Consider the following 23,265-nt stretch of genomic DNA (forward strand, 5'->3'; position numbering starts at 1 on the left):
TTTGCGACCCTATGGACTGTAACCCACCAGGATGCTCTGTCCATGGGACTCTCCAGGTAAGAATACTGGAGTAGGTTGCCATGCCCTCACCCAGGGGATCTTTCCCACCCCGGGATTGACTCGCATCTCTTAGGTTTCCTGAATTGGCAGGAGAGTTCTTTACGACTAGCGTCACCTGGGAAGACCTCATTCTACTATATTTATCAAGGATTTCAGAATTTAAGTATTAAGGTTTTCAAATTTGAACAAGAACTTATTCGCCATCATTTAAATGGAATTTTACTATTTTACGTGTTATTTTCCAATGAAGGGTGCTGATTTGACTAGTCCTGTATTTGATAAGGGGGATATTCCAGCCATTTCATAGCACAGAGAAATACTGAATATTATGGATTGCATAGCTTGATTAACTTGATCCTGATTTATTCTCTTTTGAATTCCAAGTACCCCAGGAGAAAGTAGCTATTAATCTTCAGCTAGTTACTATTTCAGCATATGAGGAACATTTGTTAAAGAAAAGCACTTACATATCTCATTATGTTTCACATTTCTGTGCCAAGGGGAAGGGCAAAGAAATATTTAAGATGTGCTACTAAAGCACTGTTATTACTAACGGTATAACTGCAGGATGTAGGTTGATTTCAGATTCTGACCCATGATGACTAAGCAACAGGTTTGAGGAATTCAGACAGATATTAACATTCTGGCCCATAGGAGTTTACAAAGAAATGGCAGGGCATGTGGGAAACCCTGGAGAAGCAGACTGCCTCCTCCCAACATGTGCAAACCCCTTCACACTGTAGAAGCAGTAACTTAGTTTGGGGGATGAGAAAAGAGGGTATTTTTTATTTCTTGCTAAAAATGCCACTCATAGATGGGTATGAAAAACCCCTTGCTTTTAGTGTAGACATCTAACTATTCATCATTCATGTATTTGGTGTCTCCTCTGTAGCACACATACCAAGAGTCAACGATACTGAGGAGAATAACATTGGTCATGCCCTTGAGGAGATAAGATTTCCTGTGGCAGTGATTTTGAAATTACAGGGTGAGTACAAACAGGCTGAGTTTTTTTCTACCCATAAACATTTAGATATTGGTTGGAGTGTAAGTGAAAGATTAGCCATTTATTAATAATTGTTGGAGTTGGATGATGTGTATATTTGGGTTCATTATACCATTGTCCTTTTTATTTGTGTGAAAATTTCCATATAGATTTATATTTTATTTAAAAAATTACATTATGTTTAAATTTTTAAATTTTATAAAATTATAAATAATTTATAATTTTAATTATATATAATTTATAATTGTATTACATTTTAAAAGCATATTTTAAAAATTGTATTTTCTTTTTAAAATTTTACTTTAAATTTAATTTAATTTTTATTTTATATTGGAGTATAGTTGATTTACGATGTTAGTTTCAGATGTACAGCAAAGTGATTCAGTTATGCATATATATATCTCCATATGTATATCTCCATCCTTTTCCAGATTCTTTTCCCATATAGGTTATTACAGAATATTGAGTAGAGTTCCTTGTGCTATACAATAGGTAAGCTGGTTTTTTTAAAATCCTGATAATTTACCATGTTTTACTAAAAAATTAAAAAACATTAGCACTTTTACTCTGTAAATATATTTGTTCTTACTTCAAGATGGGAGACCAGGATACACCATAGAGCAATTTTTATCATACAGCTGACCTAAATCATACATACTACCACAATTAAAGTATACGTTCCGCCAGATAATGTGCTTTTTATATTCTGATTAGTGATACATGAATTGGTAAGCAGCTTGTTCCATAATAGGCAGTAAAAGATGCTTGATTGACTCTAACAAATTTCTAAAAGTAGTTTTATGTACAAATCATTTGGAAAAACTAATTTGACTAAAATATTTAAAACGTTTTAAAAGAAACTGACCATAAGACTGAGGGATATGTTAAGATGAACAGAATAAATAATCTAAACATTAAAACTCTCCCAAGTCATGGTATACATTTGAAGACAGGAATCATACTCTAATATATGTGAAACATGAATGAACTTGTAAAATAATAAAATAAAATGATCATCCTTTAAAGTGCCTTATTATAAATTATGTAATCATTACTAAAACATCAAACAATAAAACTAAATATTGAATGAATGAATAGCGAAATAAATAAATAGGTGGTTTTTCTTTAGCCTCAGTTTAAGAGTCACACAACTAATTGTCCAGCAGAAATCCGCTTTTGAACTCCATAAAATTTTTCAATTTGAGAGTCTTTTAAAAAATTAGCAGGCCCCAAAATACTGCATGTACATTGTCCCATGCCAATAATTGACTAGAGCTGAATGTAATTACCCTCTTTGTTTGCTCAAGATAACTCTTCTCAGCTTTTACCTTTTCTTTGCCTTTGCTGCTGTTTTTCTTTCTCATTGGCTTCTTGCTCAATGAAAGCTACCATGTGGTTAATCTGCTATTTCTATCAGCACCGCACAGGCCTGTGCCAAACACAGAATTAGCCTAGAAAATAATGGGCTAAGTTGATGGGCCAGATGGAAGAAAGGGCAGACAGAAACTCAACAAAGGTCTCAGCTTCCTTGCTTTATAACTCTGGATTCTGCATTTGCTATTTTTGAGTTTCTCTAATGCTAATTTATGTTATTCTTTCACAGCTTCTATACTTTTCTTAATTTCTTTTAGCTTGTTTTGAAATATTAGATTTTACAGTTTCACATTTGGTCAGCATGTCTTTTTGAAGTGTTTTTGTCACGGTTTGTGAGGATTTTATTCTGTGCCTTCTCTTTTTTCTGATGAAAATTCTGCATGAGATTTGTCTAGCTTTTTTCTTTGCTTATTTTGAAAATAAGTTTTTCCTTCTTTTATAAGAGAGGAAGTCCAATGACAGTTTTTCTAGCTTCCCTGTTCCAGGACTTCTTCTTCTATTGTTTTTGCAAAGTAATAAGAAAATAATAGCTTCTTTCAGCGATCTGCCTCTCGTTGCCTTTTTTATTTTTTTAATAAGGAAGCGATGCACCATTTAACAAGGGAGAATTACTTTAAAACAGGGAGTATCGCAATGAATAGCTGAGAGAAGAGTGGAATTTTAATCAAAGGTACATCTGAGTTTAATGATCCAAAACGTGACTAGTTCTCCTCTAGAGTTACAGCCATAACCGTAAAAAATACTGTGTTGTCTAAATAACTGTTTCATAGACATTAGAGCAAAGTGAAGGAAAAATTTTGTAACTATATAATCCAGAGGTGGTCTCACTCCTTCTCCAAGTATTTTTAACTTTTCAGACGTCATTTTTCCTTTCTTCCACCTCCTCCCTCCACTTTTGCTTAAAATAAATTTCCTAAGCCACGTTTGTCAGTGTTTTCTCTTACATAATCTCAATACTAGATTATCAGTTATTTGGCAAAGTTTTTCATGAAGCTATATATATTATCCAAGACTTTGAATTGCATTCTCTGAAATTTTGTTGAGAACTGACTTAAAATTACCTAGTTTCTAAAAAATACTTTATATATACATTGTTAATTAGTTCAGTTCAGTCGCTCAGCTGTGTCTGACTCTTTGTGACCCCATGGACTGCAGCACGTCAGGCTTCCCTGTCCATCACCAACTCTGGAGCTTACTCAAACTTATTCTCCATCAAGTCGGTGATGCCATCCAACCATCTCATCCTCTGTCTTCCCCTTCCTTCTCCTGTCTTCAATCTTTCCTAGCATTAGGGTCTTTTCCAATGAGTGAGTTCCTTGCATCAGGTGGCCAAGGTATTGGAGTTTCAGCTTCAGTATCAGTCCTTCTAATGAATATTCAAGACTGATTTCCTTTATGGTGGACTGGTTGGATCTCCTTGCAGTCCAAGGGACTGTCAAAAGTCTTCTCCAATGCCACAGTTCAAAAGCATCGATTCTTCTGTGCTCAGCTTTCTTTATAGTCCAACTCTCACATCCATACATGACTACTGGAAAAACCATAGCTTTGACTAGACAAGCCTTTGTTGGCAAAGTAACGTCTCTGCTTTTTAATATGCTGTCTAGGTTGGTCATAGCTTTTCTTCCAAGGAGTAAGTGTCTTTTAATTTCATGGCTGCAGTCATCATCTGCAGTGATTGGGAGCCTCCCAAAATAAAGTCTGACACTGTTTCCACTGTTTGCCCATCTGTTTGCCATGAAGTGATGGGACCGGATACCATGATCTTAGTTTTCTGAATGTTGAGCTTTAAGCCAACTTTTTTACTCTCCTCTTTGAATTTCATCAAGAAGCTCTTTAGTTCTTTTTCACTTTCTGCCACAAGGGTGATGTCATCTGTGTATCTGAGGTTATTGATATTTCTCTTGGCAATGATTCCAGCTTGTGCTTCATCCAGCCCAGCATTTTGCATGATGTATTCTGCATATAAGTTAAATAAGCAGGGTGACAATATAGTCTTGATGTACTCCTTTCCCAATCTGGAACCAGTCTGTTGTTCCATGTCTAGTTCTAACTGTTGCTTCTTGACCTGCATACAGATTTCTCAGGAGCAGGTCAGACGGTCTGGTATTCCCATCTCTTAAAGAATTTTCAATTATAGTTTGTTGTGATCCACACAGTCAAAGGCTTTGGCATAGTCAATAAAACAGAAGTAGATGTTTTTCTGGAACTCTTTTGCTTTTTTGATGATCCAGCAGACGTTGGCAATCTGATCTCTGGTTCCTCTGCCTTTCCTAAAACCAGCTTGAACATCTGGAAGTTCATGGTTCACGTATTGCTGAAGCCTGGCTTGGAGAATTTTGAGCATTACTTTGCTAGAGTGTGAGATGAGTGCAATTGTGCAGTAGTTTGAACATTCTTTGGCATTTCCTTTCTTTGGGGTTGGAATGAAATCCAATCCTTTTCCAGTCCTGTGGCCATTGCTCAGTTTTCCAAATTTGCTGGCATATTGAGTGCAGCACTTTCACAGCATCATCTTTCAGGATTTGAAATAGCTCAACTGGAATTCCATCACCTCCACTAGCTTTGTTCATAATGATGCTTCCTAAGGCCCACTTGACTTCACATTCCAGGATGTCTGGTTCTAGGTGAGTGATCACACCACTCTGGTTATCTGGGTCATGAACATCTTTTTGTGCAGTTCTTCTGTGTATTCTTGCCACCTCTTCATGACTACAATTGACATGTAGTTTATGTCTGCTCAACTCTTGTGTTGGACTGTAATATTTAGCTGTATACAGATTTAGGAGTTCCTCTGACTGTTGTAACAGAACTGCTTATCTTATGACTGTTTTCTCTTTTGGGAGCATGTTAGGCTTTCTATGTTATATCCTAATAAAGTTTCCTGGTTGAGGCTGTTTGCTAAGGTCATATTGATGTAGATTTCAAGCAGCATCTCCTCTCAAGGGGACAAGTCCTTTCCACTGCCAGGTACCTGGGAGAGTGGAGGGATTGAAGCCCTTAGGACATAAGCAGGTTAGAGCAAGGGTGTCAGTGCAAAGATGACTCAGGTTCTGGGCGGAGAGACTCAGTAGACAAGGAAGTAGGCTTCCGTGCCTTCTTACCAGGTTTCCCTGATAGCTCAGTTGGTAAAGAATATCCCTGCAGTGCAGGAGACCCTGGTTCGATTCCTGGGTCGGGAAGATCTGCTGCAGAAGGGATAGGCTACCTAATCCAGTAATCTTGGGCTTCCCTTGTGACTCAGCTGGTAAAGAATCTGCCTGCAATGCAGGAGACCTGGTTCGATCCCTGGGTTGGAAAGATACCCTGGAGAAGGGGAAGGCTAACCCACTACAGTATTCTGGCCTGGAGAATTCCATGGGTTCACAAAGAGTCGGACATGACTGAGTGAATTTCACTTTGACGTTTTTCCCTTCTTAGATCTTATGCCCAGTTTGATCCTTTGAAGACTGGCGGGTACCTTGGTGATAGGGTCATATCTGGCTCAGCAGGTCTCAGAATTGTAATGAGCTATTAAAAATGTCCTCCAGTGGAACCATGAGACATTGCCCAGGTTAGGAGGCAGAATGGTCCAAGGTCATGAACTAGCTCTGTGTGTGTGTGTGTGCACGCGCACTCAGGGTCACTCAGTTGTGTCTGAATCTTTGCCACCCCATGGACTGTAGCCCACCAGGCTCCTCTGTCCATGCGCTTCTCCAGGTAGGAATACTGGAGTGGGTTGCCATGCCCTCCTCTAGGGGGATCTTCCTTATTCATGGATCAAACCTGAGTCTCCTGCATTTGAGGCAGATTCTTTACTGTCTGATCCCCCAGAGGAGCCCCCATGGTGCTATCAATATCTACCAAATCTGGTGGAACAGTGACAAGAACAAAGGAGAGAAAAAATACTGAATACCGTGGCCAAAAATTTCAAGTGAGGGAGGAGCAGGGAAGGATGCCGGGTAATGGTGAGTTGACCTGGTGGGGCCCTGAGGCCCTGTACTGGGAGCATGCACTGGGCAACCCCTTTCACCAGCCACCACGCACACTGCAGAGGCTGGCAGCTGCTTAAAGGGGCTTCTCTCTGAAGCATCCTTTCAGAATACGATTCAGAAATCTTTTTTCGTTCTTCTCAGTCCTTCCAATCTGCCACCCTCGGATTTTATCTCTCAGATGATTTCATCATTCATTTCACAGAGAAAATAGAAATCATCTAATAGAACTTTCTCAAATTCTTGACCTCACACCTACCAAATGACATGCATGTACAACTTTGTCCTCCTTTTCTGCCTTTTTGATGGAAGAGATCTCATGCCTCATGTCTACAAATAATTCCTTCACTTGCTTGCTGGCTTAAACACCTCCCTACTTATAGAGGAATTCACTCATTTATTTAACAGATACCTACAAAACATCTACTTTGTAACAGATGCTTTGTTCCATTTTTTGAGTAACTGTTTTCTCTTCTGTATATTCAACTTCTCTCACTTCATTTATTTCTTCCCAGTAGTGTTTAACTGTGCTCAATAGTCTCAATCAAATAGTTGATTTTTTTAGCTAAAAATCAACTAAACTGAACCAAATTGAAAATCATCTCCTGTCCCCCTACCTCCTTCTTCAGCTACAAGCCTTTATTCTTCTCTGCACAGCCAAGCAAGCTCTAAAATTTTGTCTATACTTAGCATTTTAATGTCTGCATTTCTCATTCACTGTCCTGCTCTTACTAAAAGTACATTCTCTGTAGTCACCAATAACATGGCATGTGGCTAAATATGGAGGGGGACCAATTCAGTCTTCACCTTATTTGATCTGTATGTACCTTTTTAAAATATGGACCACTTCTTTTTTTCCTGGGTTTCCATGGGAAACCACATTCTTCCTATGTCTCTGGTTCATCCTTCTCAGCCTTTTTGCATGCTACATTTTGGTCTGTATTTCCCTTAAATGTTGATGTTCTTCAGGGTTTCCTACACATCTCTTCTTCTCATTGTCAGCCCTCTGTGGTTGATGTCATCAGCTCTTCAGACTGAAATTATCATCCACATCATGTAAGAAAAATGCTTTGACATGTGTTTAGACATGAAGTTGTTGGGATCACAAAGCCTGTTTTGTGTAAATAGGTCTATAAGGAGAAAGCCAAAATAAATGTTTTAATGAATCCCAATTAGCAATCTATTTCATGCTAATTAAATACCAGTGAAGTGACAGAGCAGTTATTAGGTTTATTGTTAGTATCTTAGGCGTCACAATGCTCGGTATATATCACAAAGTAGGAGTGTAGAGTCAGTTCTTACAACAAAGATTCTAACAGATACAATTTCATGTAATACTGATGTAGTTGATAAAGGTATTATCATAACAAACATGAAAAATAAACTGCAGAATCTATTGTTTTGAGTTAATGTTACTTTCTGAAGGAGAAGATGATGATGGTAATCCTTTTGCAATTAAAAATAGCATATCACAAAAAGGTTCTTTTTGTCCTGAACAAACTGCCCAGTGATTCATATTTATGATACAGAACCTGCATATATAAATTGGACATGGCCTTCTCCCCACTTGGTTAGTGCTACATACGCTTGCATTTTTGATATTTGAATTATAACCACTTGCCTTCGGCCTTGGAAAATCGTCTTCTGTGAGGACTGTATTACTTGTGCCTCTTTGGCTTGTCCAGTGGCATATATACAAGCAGGAGATGTCATACAAGAGGACAGCAAGATCAGGGCATTTCTTCTCTGCTTGCTCCCTTCTCTATGCTGGATTTTTGGCAGAAGCTGCTCTCCCCACCCCCAGTTAGTCCCCTACATGTGAACCTTCAAGTTGTGAAATTCCAAAGACTCAAACATGCATCTACATGTCCAATGCCATGGCAAAGGTGAGTGAAACTGCAGCTTGCCCTCCATCTCCTGTTGCTGATGGTCTCTCAGCTCTGCCATCTCCCAGTCAGTAACTTCTCTCCAGGCAGTAACTCTTCTTGTCAGTTCACACAGTGCCAGGCCCTATGCCAGCTGTCATACTGTGGTTGTTTAGTTGCTAAGTCTTGTCTGACTCTTTTATGATCCTATGGACTACAGCCCACCAGGCCCCTCTGTCCATGGGATTTTCCAGACAAGAATACAGGAGTGGGTTGCCAACGGTACTTCTCAAGGTACTGCACTGTAAGATTAAAAATATTTTTTTTTAATTTTTACTTGTTTTTTTATGCATTATTTGTGGGAAAAATATTATAAACCCATTACAGTACAGTACTATATAGCTGATAGTGTTAGTTGGGTACCTAGACTAACTGTGCTTGACTTATGAACAAATGGACTTATGAACCTGCTCTTGGAGTGGAACTCATTCATATGTAGATTTACTGTATAGGCTCTGCTGGGCAGTGCTCCCTTCAAGTTCCATTAACACCATTTCCTACTCTTGATTTTTCAGTCATAGGTGTAATATGGGTTCCCCACTGCTCTAAGTCTCTCAGTTCAGTTCAGTTCAGTCGCTCAGTCGTGTCCGACTCTTTGCCACCCCGTGAATTGCAGCACGCCAGGCCTCCCTGTCCTACACCAACTCCTGGAGTTTACACAAACTCATGTCCACCTAGTCGGTGATGCCATCCAGCCATCTCATCCTCTGTCGTCCCCTTCTCACAGCTTTCTTCACAGTCCAACTCTCACATCCATACATGACCACTGGAAAAACCATAGCCTTGACTAGACAGACCTTTGTTGACAAAGTAATGTCTCTGCTTTTTAATATGCTATCTAGGTTGGTCATAACTTTCCTTCCAAGGAGTAAGTGTCTTTTAATTTCCCGGCTGCAATCACCATCTGCAGTAATTTTGGAGCCCAAAAAGATAAAGCCTGTCACTGTTTCCACTGTTTCCCCATCTGTTTGCCATGAAGTGATGGGACCAGATGCCATGATCTTAGTTTTCTGAATGTTGAGTTTTAAGCCAACTTTTTCACTCTCCTCTTTCACTTTCATCAAGAGGCTTTTTAGTTCTCTTCACTTTCTGCCATAAGGGTGGTGTCATCTGCATATCTGAGGTTATTGATATTTCTCCCAGCAATCTTGATTCCAGCTTGTGCTTCTTCCAGCCCAGCGTTTCTCATGATGTACTCTGCATATAAGTTAAATAAGCAGGGTGACAATATACAGCCTTGACGTACTCCTCTTCCTATTTGGAACCAGTCTGTTGTTCCATGTCCAGTTTTAACTGCTGCTTCCTGACCTGCATACAGGTTTCTCAAGAGGCAGGTCAGGTGGTCTGGTATTCCCATCTCTTTCAGAATTTTCCACAGTTTATTGTGATCCCCACAGTCAAAGGCTTTGGCATAGTCAATAACGCAGAAATAGCTGTTTTTCTGGAACTCTCTTGCTTTTTCGATGATCCAGTGGATGTTGGCAATTTGATCTCTGTTCCTCTGCCTTTCCTAAAACCAGCTTGAACATCTGGAAGTTCACAGTTCACGTGTTGCTGAAGCCTGGCTTGGAGAATTTTGAGCATTATTTTACTAGCGTGTGAGATGAGTGCAATTGTGCAGTAGTTTGAGCATTCTTTGGTATTGCCTTTCTTTGGGATTGGAATAAAAACTGACCTTTTCCAGTCCTGTGGCCACTGTTGAGTTTTCCAAATTTGCTGGCATATTGAGTGCAGCACTTTCACAGCATCATCTTTCAGGATCTGAAATAGCTCAACTGGAATTCCATCACCTCCACTAGCTTTGTTCGTAGTGATGCTTTCTAAGGCCCACTTGACTTCACATTCCAGGATGTCTGGCTCTAGGTGAGTGATCACGCCATTGTGATTATCTGGGTCGTGAAGATCTTTTTTGTACAGTTCTTCTGTGTATTCTTGCCACCTCTTCTTAATATCTTCTGCTTCGTTAGGTCCATACCATTTCTGTCCTTTATCGAACCCATCTTTGCATGAAATGCTCCCTTGGTATCTCTCATTTTCTTGAAGAGATCTCTAGTCTTTCCCATTCTGTTGTTTTTCTCTATTTCTTTGCATTGATCGCTAAGGACGGCTTTCTAATCTCTCCTTGCCATTCTTTGGAACTCTGCATTCAGATGGGAATATCTTTCCTTTTCTCCTCTGCGTTTTGCTTCTCTTCTTTTCACAGCTATTTGTAAGGCCTCCTTAGACAACCGTTTTGCCTTTTTGCATTTCTTTTCCTTGGAGATGGTCTTGATCCCTGTGTCCTATACAATGTCACGAATCTCTGTCCATAGTTCATCAGGCTCTCTGTCTATCAGATCTGTTCCCTTAAATCTATTTCTCACTTCCAGTGTATAGTCATAAGATTTGATTTAGGTCATAGCTGAATGGTCTAGTGGTTTTCCCTACTTTCTTCAATTTAAGTCTGAATGTGGCAATAAGGAGTTCATAATCTGAGCCACAGTCAGCTCCCAGTCTTGTTTTTGCTGACTGTATAGAGCTTCTCCATTTTTGGCTGCAAAGAATATAATCAATCTGATTTCTGTGTTGACCATTTGGTGATGTCCACGTGTAGAGTCTTCTCTTGTGCTGTTGGAAGAGGGTGTTTGCTATGACCAGTGCATTTTGTTGGCAAAACTCTATTAGCCTTAGCCCTGCTTCATTCTGTACTCCAAGGCCAAATTTTTCTGTTACTCCAGGTGTTTCTTGACTTCCTACTTTTGCATTTCCGTCCCCTATAATGAAAAGGATATCTTTTTTGTGTGTTAGTTCTGAAAGGTCTTGCAGGTCTTCATAGAACCATTCAACTTCAGCTTCTTCAGTGTTACTGGTTGGGGCATGGGCTTGGATTACCATGATATTAAATGGTTTGCCTTGGAAACGAACAGAGATCATTCTGTCATTTTTGAGACTGCATCCCAGTACTGCACTTCAGACTATTTTGTTGACCATGATGGCTACTCCATTTCTTCTAAGGGATTGCTGCCCACAGTACAAGATATAATGGTCATCTGAGTTAAATTCACCCATTCCAGTCCATTTTAGTTTGCTGATTCCTAGAATGTCGACATTCACTCTTGCCATCTCCTGTTTGACCACTTCCAATTTGCCTTGATTCATGGACCTAACACTCCAGGTTCCTATACAATATTGCTCTTTACAGCATTGGACCTTGCTTCTATCACCAGTGACATCCACAACTGGGTATTGTTTTTTCTTTGGCTCCATCCCTTCATTTTTTCTGGAGTTATTTCTCCACTGATATCCAGTAGCATATTGGGCCCTTACCGACCTGGGGAGTTCATCTTTCAGTATCCTATCATTTTGCCTCTTCATGCTGTTCATTGGATTCTCAAGGCAAGAATACTGAAGTGGTTTGCCATTCCCTTCTCCAGTGGACCACATTCTGTCAGACCTCTCCACCATGACCTGACCGTCTTGGGTGGCCCCACATGGCATGGCTTAGTTTCATTGAGTTACACAAGACTGTGGTCCTGTGATCAGATTGGCTAGTTTTCTGTGATTATGGTTTTAGTGTGTCTGCCCTCTGATGCCCTCTCGCAACACCTACCGTCTTACTTGGGTTTCTCTTACATTGGGCGTGGGGTATCTCTTTATAGCTGCTCCAGCAAAGCGCAGCTGCTGCTCCTTACCTTGAACGTGAGGTTGCTTCTCTCTGCTGCTGCCCTCTCAATTACCCTATTGTTCAGTTGCTAAATCGTGGCTGACTCTTTGTGACCCCATGGACTGCAGCATGCTAGGCTTCCCTGTTCTTCACTATCAGTTCAGCTAGTTTCTTTTTTTTTTTTTTAAGATTTATTTAATTGTCTAATTTATTTTTGGTTGTGCTAGATCTTTGTTGTTGTGTGAGGACTTTAGTTGCAGTGAGTGGGGGCTACCCTTCCTTGCGGTGTGCGGGCTTCTCATTGTGGTGGCTTCTCTAGTTGCAGAGTATGGGCTCTAGATTGAGGGTTCAGTGGTTGGGGTACGTGGATTTAGTAGCTCCACAGCATGTGGGGTCTTCCTGAACCAGGGATCCAACCCACATTCCTGGAATGGGCAGGCAGAATCCTAACCTCCAGACCATCAGGGAAGCCCTCTTGTTCAGCTAGTTTCTTCTTAGCTGTTTTCTCTAGTATAGTATCTGTTTGAGTACAACCTGTACAGATATGAGTAATGGCCCTTGTTTGAATCAAAATTCTCCTACTTACAAAGCATGACCGTAAAAAAAATCTTAATGTTTGTATGACTCAGTTTTCTTATTTGTAAAGTGAGGATAATAATAGTTATCTCATATGATTTTTGTGAGGAACCTTGGTGCAGAATTGAATATTCAACAGATGATGGCTATTATTATTACTTTATTTTTAGATCCATGCATAATAAACTTGTGACAATGGCTGTTTCCAGAAAGAAATGTGTATCTGGGGAAGAGAGTGGAAGGGAGACTTACATTTTCGTGTATTTATCTATTCATACTTTTCAAACTCTCTACCCTCTATATACATTACCAGTTCAAAATTAAGATTGGTTTTAAAACTATTACATGTATATTTGTTCATTTTAACCTCTATTATATTAGTGGCTTGAGTGATGCATTTTATTTTATTTTATTTTTTTTATTTTTTTATTTTTTTAAGTGATGCATTTTAAAATCAGCAAGGAAAATGTGGAATAATTTCCCATGATAGATTTAAAATAGATTTATTTTTAAGCTTTTTAGGGACCATTAGAAATACTAATTAAACAGGATGAATTTTTACAGGGGACGATTTTATTGCAGCATCAATAACATCAGTGTAAATCCACGTAATTCTGAAGAACATAAATGTGAAATTTCACTCAATAATAAAAGAGTACATAGGGCAGGAAGTGATTAATCTCTCCATAATAATATCCTCATTCAAATAGTATTTCGTAACTTGTGCTTGACTTCATATGTTTGGCTGGTGTGGAGCTGTCTGTTCTGAAAATGTGCATTAAAACAAATGTTCATTTTTAACCCTATGTTTCTTTCTTTTCATCCCTCAAATGGTTTTTATGATAACAAGAGTTTTTCAGACCACTTGAGGCACTTCTGAATTATGCAGTAAGACAAAAATGGGTATTATAAAATTATCCCAGCCTTATGGTAGAAGAAAAAAAACTGTTTCCTCTGCAGAAATTTTTAACTTCTGAAACTGATTCTGTTCTTTGGCATTCAAGAGAGCTCTAAACATGTTCATTCACCAGACTTCATTAATCACCTTCTGTGTGCCAAGCACTGTGCAATTGATTAGCAATCTTTTGCTATGCATTGTGTTCATTTTCTACAACATTATTCTCATGACTCACTTATTTGATGCCTCAATCACCTAATTAAAAGTGTTGCTTTTATAATTCTTGCCATCCATTTATCTATCAAGAGCATTAAGAAGTAGCACTGGTATTTGGGGTGTTAGTTAGTTAGTTCAGTCGCTCATTCGTATCTGACTCTTTGCGACCCCATGAATTGCAGCACCCCAGGCCTCCCTGTCCATCACCAACTCCCGGAGTTTACTCAAACTCATGCCCATCGAGTTGGTGATGCCATCCAGCCATCTCATCCTCTGTCACCCCCTTCTCCTCCTGCCCCCAATCCCTCCCAGCCTCAGGGTCCTTTCCAATGAGTCAACTCTTTGCATGAGGTGACCAAAGTACTGGAGTTTCAGCTTCAGCATCAGTCTTTCCAATGAACACCCAGGACTGATTTCCTTTAGGATGGACTGGTTGGATCTCCAAGGGACTCTCAAGAGTCTTCTCCAATACCACAGTTCAAAAGCATCAATTTTTAAGCACTCAGCTTTCTTCACAGTCCAACTCTCACATCCATACATGACCACTGGAAAAACCATAGCCTTGACCAGACGGACCTTTGTTGGCAAAGTAATGTCTCTACTTTTTAATATGCTATCTAGGTTGGTCATAACTTTCCTTCCAAGTAAATGAATAATTATCTCAATTTTTGTGAAGACATCTTCAACAATGTTAAAAGACAAGGTGCAGTTAATTTCTTTGACTATTCCATGACTGTTTGGAAAAAACAACAACAACTGTATTCTTTTTGTCATGTTCCAAAAAGATAATGATAAACTGGGAGAAATATAGAAAATGTATGTTGAACAGAATTTTATGCTTCCTAATATGGGGAGATTCTATGATTTGGCCCTAATTTAAAAAATAGACAAAAAATATGATCACCAAATCCTCTAAAACAACACAGATGCTCAGTAGATATGTAAACATTCTTCCTTGCTATTCCTTTCTGTTGTTTTCCTATTCCTTATTTTCCTGATTTCTAGACTTAACTTATTCCTTCTTTACTTATTATTTCCTTGAGTTTTTCCATAACATTTTTTTCTAGTTTTTTTTTAAGTTGAAATCTTAGTTCATTTATTTTCATTCATTGTCTATTTTTTATTTTGATAAGTATAGTTTAATCGGGCTTCCCTGGTAGCTCAGATGGTAAAGTGTCTGCCTACAATGTGGAAGACCCGGGTTTGATCCCTGGGTCGGGAAGATCCCCTGGAGAAGGAAATGGCAACCCACTCCAGTATTCTTGCCTGGAAAATCCCATGGACTGAAGATCCTGGTAGGCTACAGTCCATGGGGTTGCAAAGAGTTGGACACGACTGAGCGACTTCACTAATACCTTAGTCAATACATTTATCTTTATTCTATAAGTTTTGACAGACAAGTCTTTTTTAAACTTAGTTCTATACATTTAAAATTTTCTTTTTAATCAGGATTATTCAATGCCATGTTTCTTACTTTCCAGATACATGGATTTATAAACCTTTGTTCTCAATTTCTAATTAACTTGAACACTAATCAGAAAACATATTGTATATAATAGCAACCCTTTGGAATTTATGGGCTTCCTGGGTGATGTGGTTCATATCCATTTTTTAGCTACTTTCACAGGTGTTTTATAAAAAAATTTGTATTATCTATTCATTTATTCATTACATATATTTAAACTGTAAATCATATTATTAAAATGTATAAATTTGTTTATATTTAGTTTATTTAACCTTATAGTATCTGAGAATGATTTGTTAAAATCACTATTTTTTTTCTGTCATTATTTTTGTTGGGTTTTTTTTTGTATTTAACAGCAATTTAGGGTGTAAATGTTTAAGTATAATATCATCTTCTTAATACTTATACTGGCAAATATTTCTTCATGACCCCCTTCATTACATTAAATTCTATTTAATCTGACACTGAAATCACAACCTTGATTTTCTTTTCATTCATGTATGCCTAGTATATTTTCTTCTACTTATTTTCAATTGTTTGTATATCCTTTTGTTTTAAAGGTGATTCTGTAGACAACATATTTCTGGATCTTTAAGTCTTTATCTTTTGATCTATTAGAGTTACTAACTTACATTTACTATAATTACTGTATGGAGTTACTGTAGCCATACTATTTTAAGTTTCCTAATTACCACACTTTTATTTTGTTTCCTTTCTCATCTTTTTCTCTTTTTATTCCCTTTCCTTTCCTACTAGATAGATCAATATTCTACTGACTTGAAAACCATACTTTTTATATCTTGTTTTCTAGTAACTGTCCTTTATTTATTTCCTCTCTCTTCATCTCCGTCTCCCACATTTGGGAAAACTTTTGTTATTTTTTTTCAGTATGAAGAGCAACAGAAACTGACCCTGAGAGCACATAGTATTCAAAACCTTTTGCCTTTGCCAGGTTCTTAGCTCTCTAAACCTGAAAGCTAAGAATGGACTCCTTTCTTATCTGTATTCTGCTGTGTCATTGTTTTCCTGAATAAGCAATACTTCGGTTGCCTGGGTTGGAAAAGGTCACAGGGAACAACAATAAGGGGAAGGCCCTGATAGTATCTGAAATTGTTATTCAGTCATAAACATTGGTGCTCTGCTTACTATCTCCAGTCAAAATCTACCACAATTTTGGAGAGGAATTCTGTTATTTTCTAGTATTTTTAATTAGCTGATGGATATAATTAGTACATATACCTGAAAGTAGCTAATTAGATCATTTTGGCATATTGCCTCTGTGATATTAAAAATCCCCTCTTCAACTTTAGATTCTTAAATTCTCATTTGCGATTTATTCAATTCATTTCTTCATTCAATATTTCAGTTCAGTTCAGTTCAGTTGCTAAGTTGTGTCCAGCTCTTTGTGACCCCATGAACCACAGCACTCCAGGCCTCCTTGTCCATCACCAACTCCCGGAGTTTACTCAAACTCATGTCCATTGAGTCAGTGATGCCATCCAATCTCATCCTCTGTCGTCCCCTTCTCCTCCTGCCCTCAATCTTTCCCAGCATTAGGGTCTTCTCAAATGAGTCAGCTCTTCACATGAGGTGGTCAAAGTATTGGAGTTTCAGCTTCAACCTCAGTCCCTCCAATGAACACCCAGGACTGATCTCCTTCAGGATGGACTGGTTGGATCTCCTTGCAGTCCAAGGGACTCTCAAGAGTCTTCTCCAATACCACAGTTCAAAAGCATCAATTCTTCGGCACTCAGCTTTCTTTATAGTCCAGCTCTCACACCCACACATGACCACTGGAAAAGCCATAGCCTTGACTAGACGGACCTTTGTTGACAAAGTAATGCCTCTGCTTTTTAATACGCTGTCTAGGTTGGTCATAACTTTCCTTCCAAGGAGTAAGCGTCTTTTAAATTTCATGGCTGCAATCACCATCTGCAGTGATTTTGGAGCCCAGAAAAATAAAGTCAGCCACTGTCTCCCCATCTATTTCCCATGAAGTGATGGGACTGGATGCCATGATCTTAGTTTTCTGAATGCCGAGCTTTAAGCCAACTTTTCCACTCTCTTCTTTCACTTTTCATCAAGAGGCTCTTTAGTTCTTCTTCACTTTCTGCCATAAGGGTGGTGTCATCTGCATATCTGAGGTTATTGATATTTCTCCTGGCAGTCTGGATTGCAGCTTGTGCTTCCTCCAGCCCAGCGTTTCTTGTGATGTACTCTGCATATATGTGAAAAAAGCAGGGTGACAATATACAGCCTTGATGTACTCCTCTTCCTATTTGGAACCAGTCTGTTGTTCCATAGTTCATCAGGCACTCTGTCTATCAGATCTATTCCCTTAAATCTATTTCCCACTTCCACTGTATAGTCATAAGGGATTTGATTTAGGGCATACTTGAATGGTCTAGTGGTTTTCTCCCCTTTCTTCAATTTCAGTCTGAATTTGGCAAAAAGAATTTCATGATCTGAGCCACAGTCAGCTCCTGGTCTTGTTTTTGCTGACTGTATAGAGCTTCTCCATCTTTGGCTGCAAAGAATATAATCAGTCGGATTTTGGTGTTGACCATCTGGTGATGTCCACGTGTAGAGTCTTCTCTTGTGTTGTTGGAAGAGGGTGTTTGCTATGACCAGTGTGTTCTCTTGGCAAAACTCTATTAGTCTTTGCCCTGCTTCATTCTGTACTCCAAGGCCAAATTTTTCTGTTACTCCAGGTGTTTCTTGACTTCCTACTTTTGCATTACAGTCCCCTATAATGAGAGTCCTGTATGCAGGTCAGGAAGCAACAGTTAGAACTGGACATGGAACAACAGACTGGTTCCAAATAGGAAGAGGAGTACATCAAGGCTGTATTCTGTCACCCTGCTTTTTTCACTTATATGCAGAGTACATCATGAGAAACGCTGGGCTGGAGGAAGCACAAGCTGGAACCAAGATTGCCGGGTGAAATATCAATATCCTCAGATGTGTAGATGACACCACCCTTATGGCAGAAAGTGAAGAAGAACTAAAGAGCCTCTTGATGAAAGTGAAAGAGGAGAGTGAAAAAGTTGACTTAAAGCTCGACATTCAGAAAACTAAGATCATGGCATCCAGTCCCATCACTTCATGGGAAATAGATGGGGAGACAGTGGCTGACTTTATTTTTCTGGGCTCCAAAATCACTGCAGATGGTGATTGCAGCCATGAAATTAAAAGACGCTTACTCCTTGGAAGGAAAGTTATGACCAACCTAGACAGCGTATTAAAAAGCAGAGGCATTACTTTGTCAACAAAGGTCCGTCTAGTCAAGGCTATGGCTTTTCCAGTGGTCATGTGTGGGTGTGAGAGCTGGACTATAAAGAAAGCTGAGTGCCGAAGAATTGATGCTTTTGAACTGTGGTGTTGGAGAAGACTCTTGAGAGTCCCTTGGACTGCAAGGAGATCCAACCAGTCCATCCTGAAGGGGATAAGTCCTGGGTGTTCATTGGAGGGACTGAGGTTGAAGCTGAAACTCCAATGCTTGGGCCACCTCATGTGAAGAGCTGACTCATTTGAGAAGACCCTAATGCTGGGAAAGATTGAGGGCAGGAGGAGAAGGGGATGACAGAGGATAAGATGTTTGGATGGCATCACTGACTCAATGGACATGGGTTTGGGTGGACTCCGGGAGTTGGTGATGGACAGGGAGGCCTGGCATGCTGCGATTCATGGGGTCGCAAAGAGTCGGAGACGTCTGAGAGAGTGAACTGAACTGTTGTTCCATGTCCAGTTCTAACTGTTGCTTCCTGACCTGCACACAGGTTTCTCAAGAAGCAGGTCAGGTGGTCTGGTATTCCCATCTCTTGAAGAATTTTCCAGTTTATTGTGATCCACACAGTCAAAGGCTTTGCCATAGTTAATAAAGCTGAAATAGATGTTTTTCTGGAACTCTTTTGCTTTTTTGATGATCCAGCGGATGTTGGCAATTTGATCTCTGGTTCTTCTGCCTTTCCTAAAACCAGCTTGAACACCTGGAAGTTCACAGTTCACGTATTGCTGAAACCTGGCTTGGAGAATTTTGAGCATTACTTTACTAGCGTGTGAGATGAGTGCAATTGTGCAGTAGTTCGAGCATTCATTGGCATTGTGTTTCTTTGGGATTGGAATGAATTTATTAAGACCTTAATAAGTGTCAGCTACTGTAGTTTCAGCTGGAATAAAATACAGCACAAAACCAATAATCCTTTCTCTCAAGATGCTCTCTTCATGGGGGGCGGTGGGTGGCGGGACACAGACAAATCACCCAGTAATTATAAATGTAATAAGAGCTACAGTAGTAAATATAGTATAAAAAAAAAAAAAGAGGGCTACTAACTCTGGGGAAGTAAGAAATAACTTCACAGAAGACATGACTCTTGACTTGGGTCATGAACAATAGATGAATATTTCCATTGTGAAAGATGATGGAAATTCAAGTTGTGGGCTGCAGGAAGCAAGGGCAATCAGGGAGAAAAAGAAACTTATGAAGCCCCATGAAGAACTGAGCATGTAATACATCTGGGAATCGAAGGATTATTTGGCTGAGGGAATGGGGGGACCATGGTCAGCAAATATAAGACTAGAAAGATTTGTGCTTTGAGCTTTAGGAAATATGTATCTTCAGTTAGAGATTTTTAAGCAGGGAAGAAAAAGTAGATGTCTGGGGAGGGCACAGAATGCAAGAGAGAGAAAAGAAAGAGAGAGAGAAAGAAACAAAGAGCACACTAGTGCTTGGAAGAAAGGAAACAAGCTAAGAGATTGCAATGAATCTTTCCAATCTTATATGCTAGCTTGGGCTCTTATGATTCTCATGTAGTATAATTTTTAAACTAGGATTTGACTGAATGTTACAACTTCTTATCAGTGCTGAAAACATTATAATATTGGGGTACTAAAAGAGTACTGTAAAAAAATATATAAGGTACACTTTCAGATACATTGGTAACGGTGCATACAGGGCTATTTAGTAGGTACTTCTTCAGATTGTCAGAGATGCTTCTCATGAACATATGCTTTGGCCTTTCTGAGGGGTAGCAGTGGAAGTGGAAGGGTTGGGGGTGTCAGAGGATGATTTATTACCCCACCATTTAGTAAACATCATATATGTACAGATTTTTGGTATAATAGCCATCAAACATTTTAAATTGTATCTTCATACTCTTGTCCTTTTCTAAACTCAAGTGGTCAAACTATAACTGAACACTTTTTAATGTGCATACAATTCTCTAAGTTTCTGCAGGCGATACAATGATAGTAAGAAAGTAATAGTTTACCATATAGTTCATTCATGCAATAAACCAAATGTATAAATGATAATGTGTGTGTGTCTTACATCTCTTCACTTGTGCCCGACTCTGTGCGACCCCATGGACTGTAGCCTGCCAGGCTCCTCTGTCCATGGGGATTCTCCAGGCAAAAACACTGGAGTGGGAAGCCATGCCCTCCTCCAGGGGGTCTTCCTGACCCAGGGATGGAACTGGAATCTCTTATGGCAGATGGGTTGTTTACCACTAGCACCACCTGCTGCCACCTGCCGCTGCTGCTAAGTCGCTTCAGTTGTGTCCGACTCTGTTCGACCTGGGAGACCACAAATGATAATAAAGCAAGTTATGTAAGATAAGATATCTGATATACCATAGTATAATAACCTTACTGAACAGGATAGAATAGATTTACAACGAGGTAGCAAACAATTCCACAATCCCAGTGGCTTAACAAAGTGAGAAACGTTTATTTCCCGCTCATAGGAAGTGTGCTGTGTGCCCGGGAGGTTCTCCAGGACAGCTGTCCTCCATGTGCTGATGCTATGATCACAAGGAGCCTCCATGGTGGACGTTTCCTCCATGATCACTGAAGGGGAAGAGTCGGGTTGGACAGCAAGAGTGAGCTGGGGCCTGGACTACTGGCCAAAAATGCTTCTACTCAAGATGTGACCCAAGCCACTTCTGATCACATTTTCCTGCCAAAACAAATCTTATGATTTTGCCTGTCTTCCCATGTGTCAGGATACAGAGAGGAAGAGGATCAGATATTGGTAAACAGTAATAATGCTCATCAATGCATGATAAGATAAACATCACAGAAAAAAGTCACAAAGAAACAGCTGAGGGCATGCCACAGTAGGAAGCAATCACACTTAGGATGTTATGTAATAAAAGACAGTTCTTCTGTTTCTGTCAATAAGTAGTTGTTTATTGTATTGTGTTCTTTCACCAGTTGGAAATGGCCTGCCGGGGCTCCAGATTCAATCCTAGCTCCCAAGTTTGTTGATTTGATAGAACCCATAAGATTTCTGTGCTTTCCCCAGATCTCTGTTCTTTTCTTTCTCTTTTATAGATCTCAAAGATGTGGCCTAGGAAAATGGGATCTGTATAAGAGTTTCTAATAAGGTTCTAGAATGTTTTAATCACATTCCAAGAACCTTTCTCTGCTTCTTAGACATGGTTCTACTTTGCACAAAGGTGTGGTGGTGTGAGTAAACCAGATGAGTAAATCTAACCAATTAATAATGTCTTTATCTTGGGGCTTAAATTCTATTTATGAGAGCTATCAGGGTGCACCCAGAAATTCAGCATAGGAATAATAATTGATCATTGTGATCCTACATAAAGGATAAAAATAGTCCCAGAACTTTATAGAAAGTGAGAATACCATTAAACTGAAAAAAAATGAGAGAGTGAGAGAGAAACCTAGATTTTCATTTTTCCTGTAAGTTCTTTGGAGAAAATTGAGAACTTTCAGTGTTTTCCCTACTTCTTTTGTTTACTTTTTACCTCTTAATTATAATTCAACGAGTGAAAAGAACAAAAGTCCAATTTGCTTTTAAAAAAAGAACCTTCTTTCTTTTTAAAAATTAGAATGGTCAGATTATCCCTAGAATGTTTTTTGTGTTCCTTGGAAATATATTGCATATAAAAGGGCGAGAAATCTCTGTACTAGCTCTGAACTGGGTAGATACAATGAATAAAATGGAACTTTTCCATATTTTAAGAAATTGGTTGCACTAAAAGCTACGAAGATGGATGTTTGTCATACCATGTTATATCTTAAAGTGAAATTAGAGTTAAAAATACTTTATCGTGATTGTGTTTGCACGCAGTTTGCATGCAACTCTGTTTCCTTTCAAAGAAGTGGTAAAGCAAAATAAGTACAGGGAGATTTTTAAAAAGATAATTCTGAAATACTATTGACAAGCAGTGCAGGTCGCTTTGACTTGAGCAGTAACTGTTGATCAGCCATCCCAGGGCAGGTGGTGGGGGTGTATTTCTGAAGAGGAGGCAGGAAATATGTTCACCTTGGACATGGGCTAGGTAGAAGCACGGGTGGAAGTGGTAGTGCTGGCTCTATAGGAAGATTTGGAGCATTTTCTGCTTTGTCATCTACAGGCTGCTGGAGGATGTCATGGCTTTCACCTGAGAGCATTCGAGAGCATATCTGAAGACCAACCAAGTTGTGGATGAAACCTGGGTCTCCTGCATTGCAGGCAGATCCTTTACTGTCTGAGCCTCCTGGGAAGCTGCAAGATGGACAATAAAGTGTGCCTGTTAGTTGCTCAGTCACGTCCAACTCTGCAAGCCCATGGACTGTAGCCCGCCAGGCTCCTCTGTCCATAGGATTCTCAAGAATACTGGAGTGGGTTGCCATTTACTTCTCCAGGGGATCTTCCTGACCCAGGGATTGAACCTGGGTATCCTGCATATTCTTTACCATCTGAGCCGCTGGATGGACAATACACTCATTCAAACAAAAACGTAGGGGGGAGACCTCAGAGGAGAAAGTCTTGAATCACCTTTAGCATCCTAGTGAGGAAGCTGATGAGAGTGTGGGTTGTGCCAGAAGTCAGAGGAGAATGCCAAGGGAATGTTGGTGCAGCTAGTCTGGCAGATAGAGAAAAGCAAATTATCCTGAAGGAGAGTTAACATTCACAGCTGATGGACTGCACTCAGTAAGAATGTTGGTGCAGCTAGTCTGGCAGATAGAGAAAAGCAAATTGTCCTGAAGGAGGGTTGACATTTACAGCTGTTGGACTGCACTCAGTTAGTAAGAATGGGTTGACAGCTGGAGGAAACTGAAACAGCTCTTTATTTTCTCTATTCTGTTTTTATATGTATTTTTCTTTCACTCATGCAACAGTCTC

At 39.4% G+C, this 23,265-nt stretch overlaps 1 long non-coding RNA gene across 1 annotated transcript; it reads left to right on the plus strand.

Annotated features, from left to right (window-relative positions):
* The first annotated feature begins 950 nt into the window (after nt 1–950).
* Nucleotides 951–21,311, plus strand: LOC122447639. Its single transcript, XR_006271323.1, has 3 exons — nt 951–1,048; nt 1,498–1,558; nt 20,876–21,311. It is a non-coding gene; the product is annotated as an uncharacterized LOC122447639 (long non-coding RNA).
* The last annotated feature ends 1,954 nt before the right edge of the window (nt 21,312–23,265 follow it).

This window comes from Cervus canadensis, chromosome 9 (assembly GCF_019320065.1).
Source record: "Cervus canadensis isolate Bull #8, Minnesota chromosome 9, ASM1932006v1, whole genome shotgun sequence".
NCBI lineage: Eukaryota > Metazoa > Chordata > Mammalia > Artiodactyla > Cervidae > Cervus > Cervus canadensis.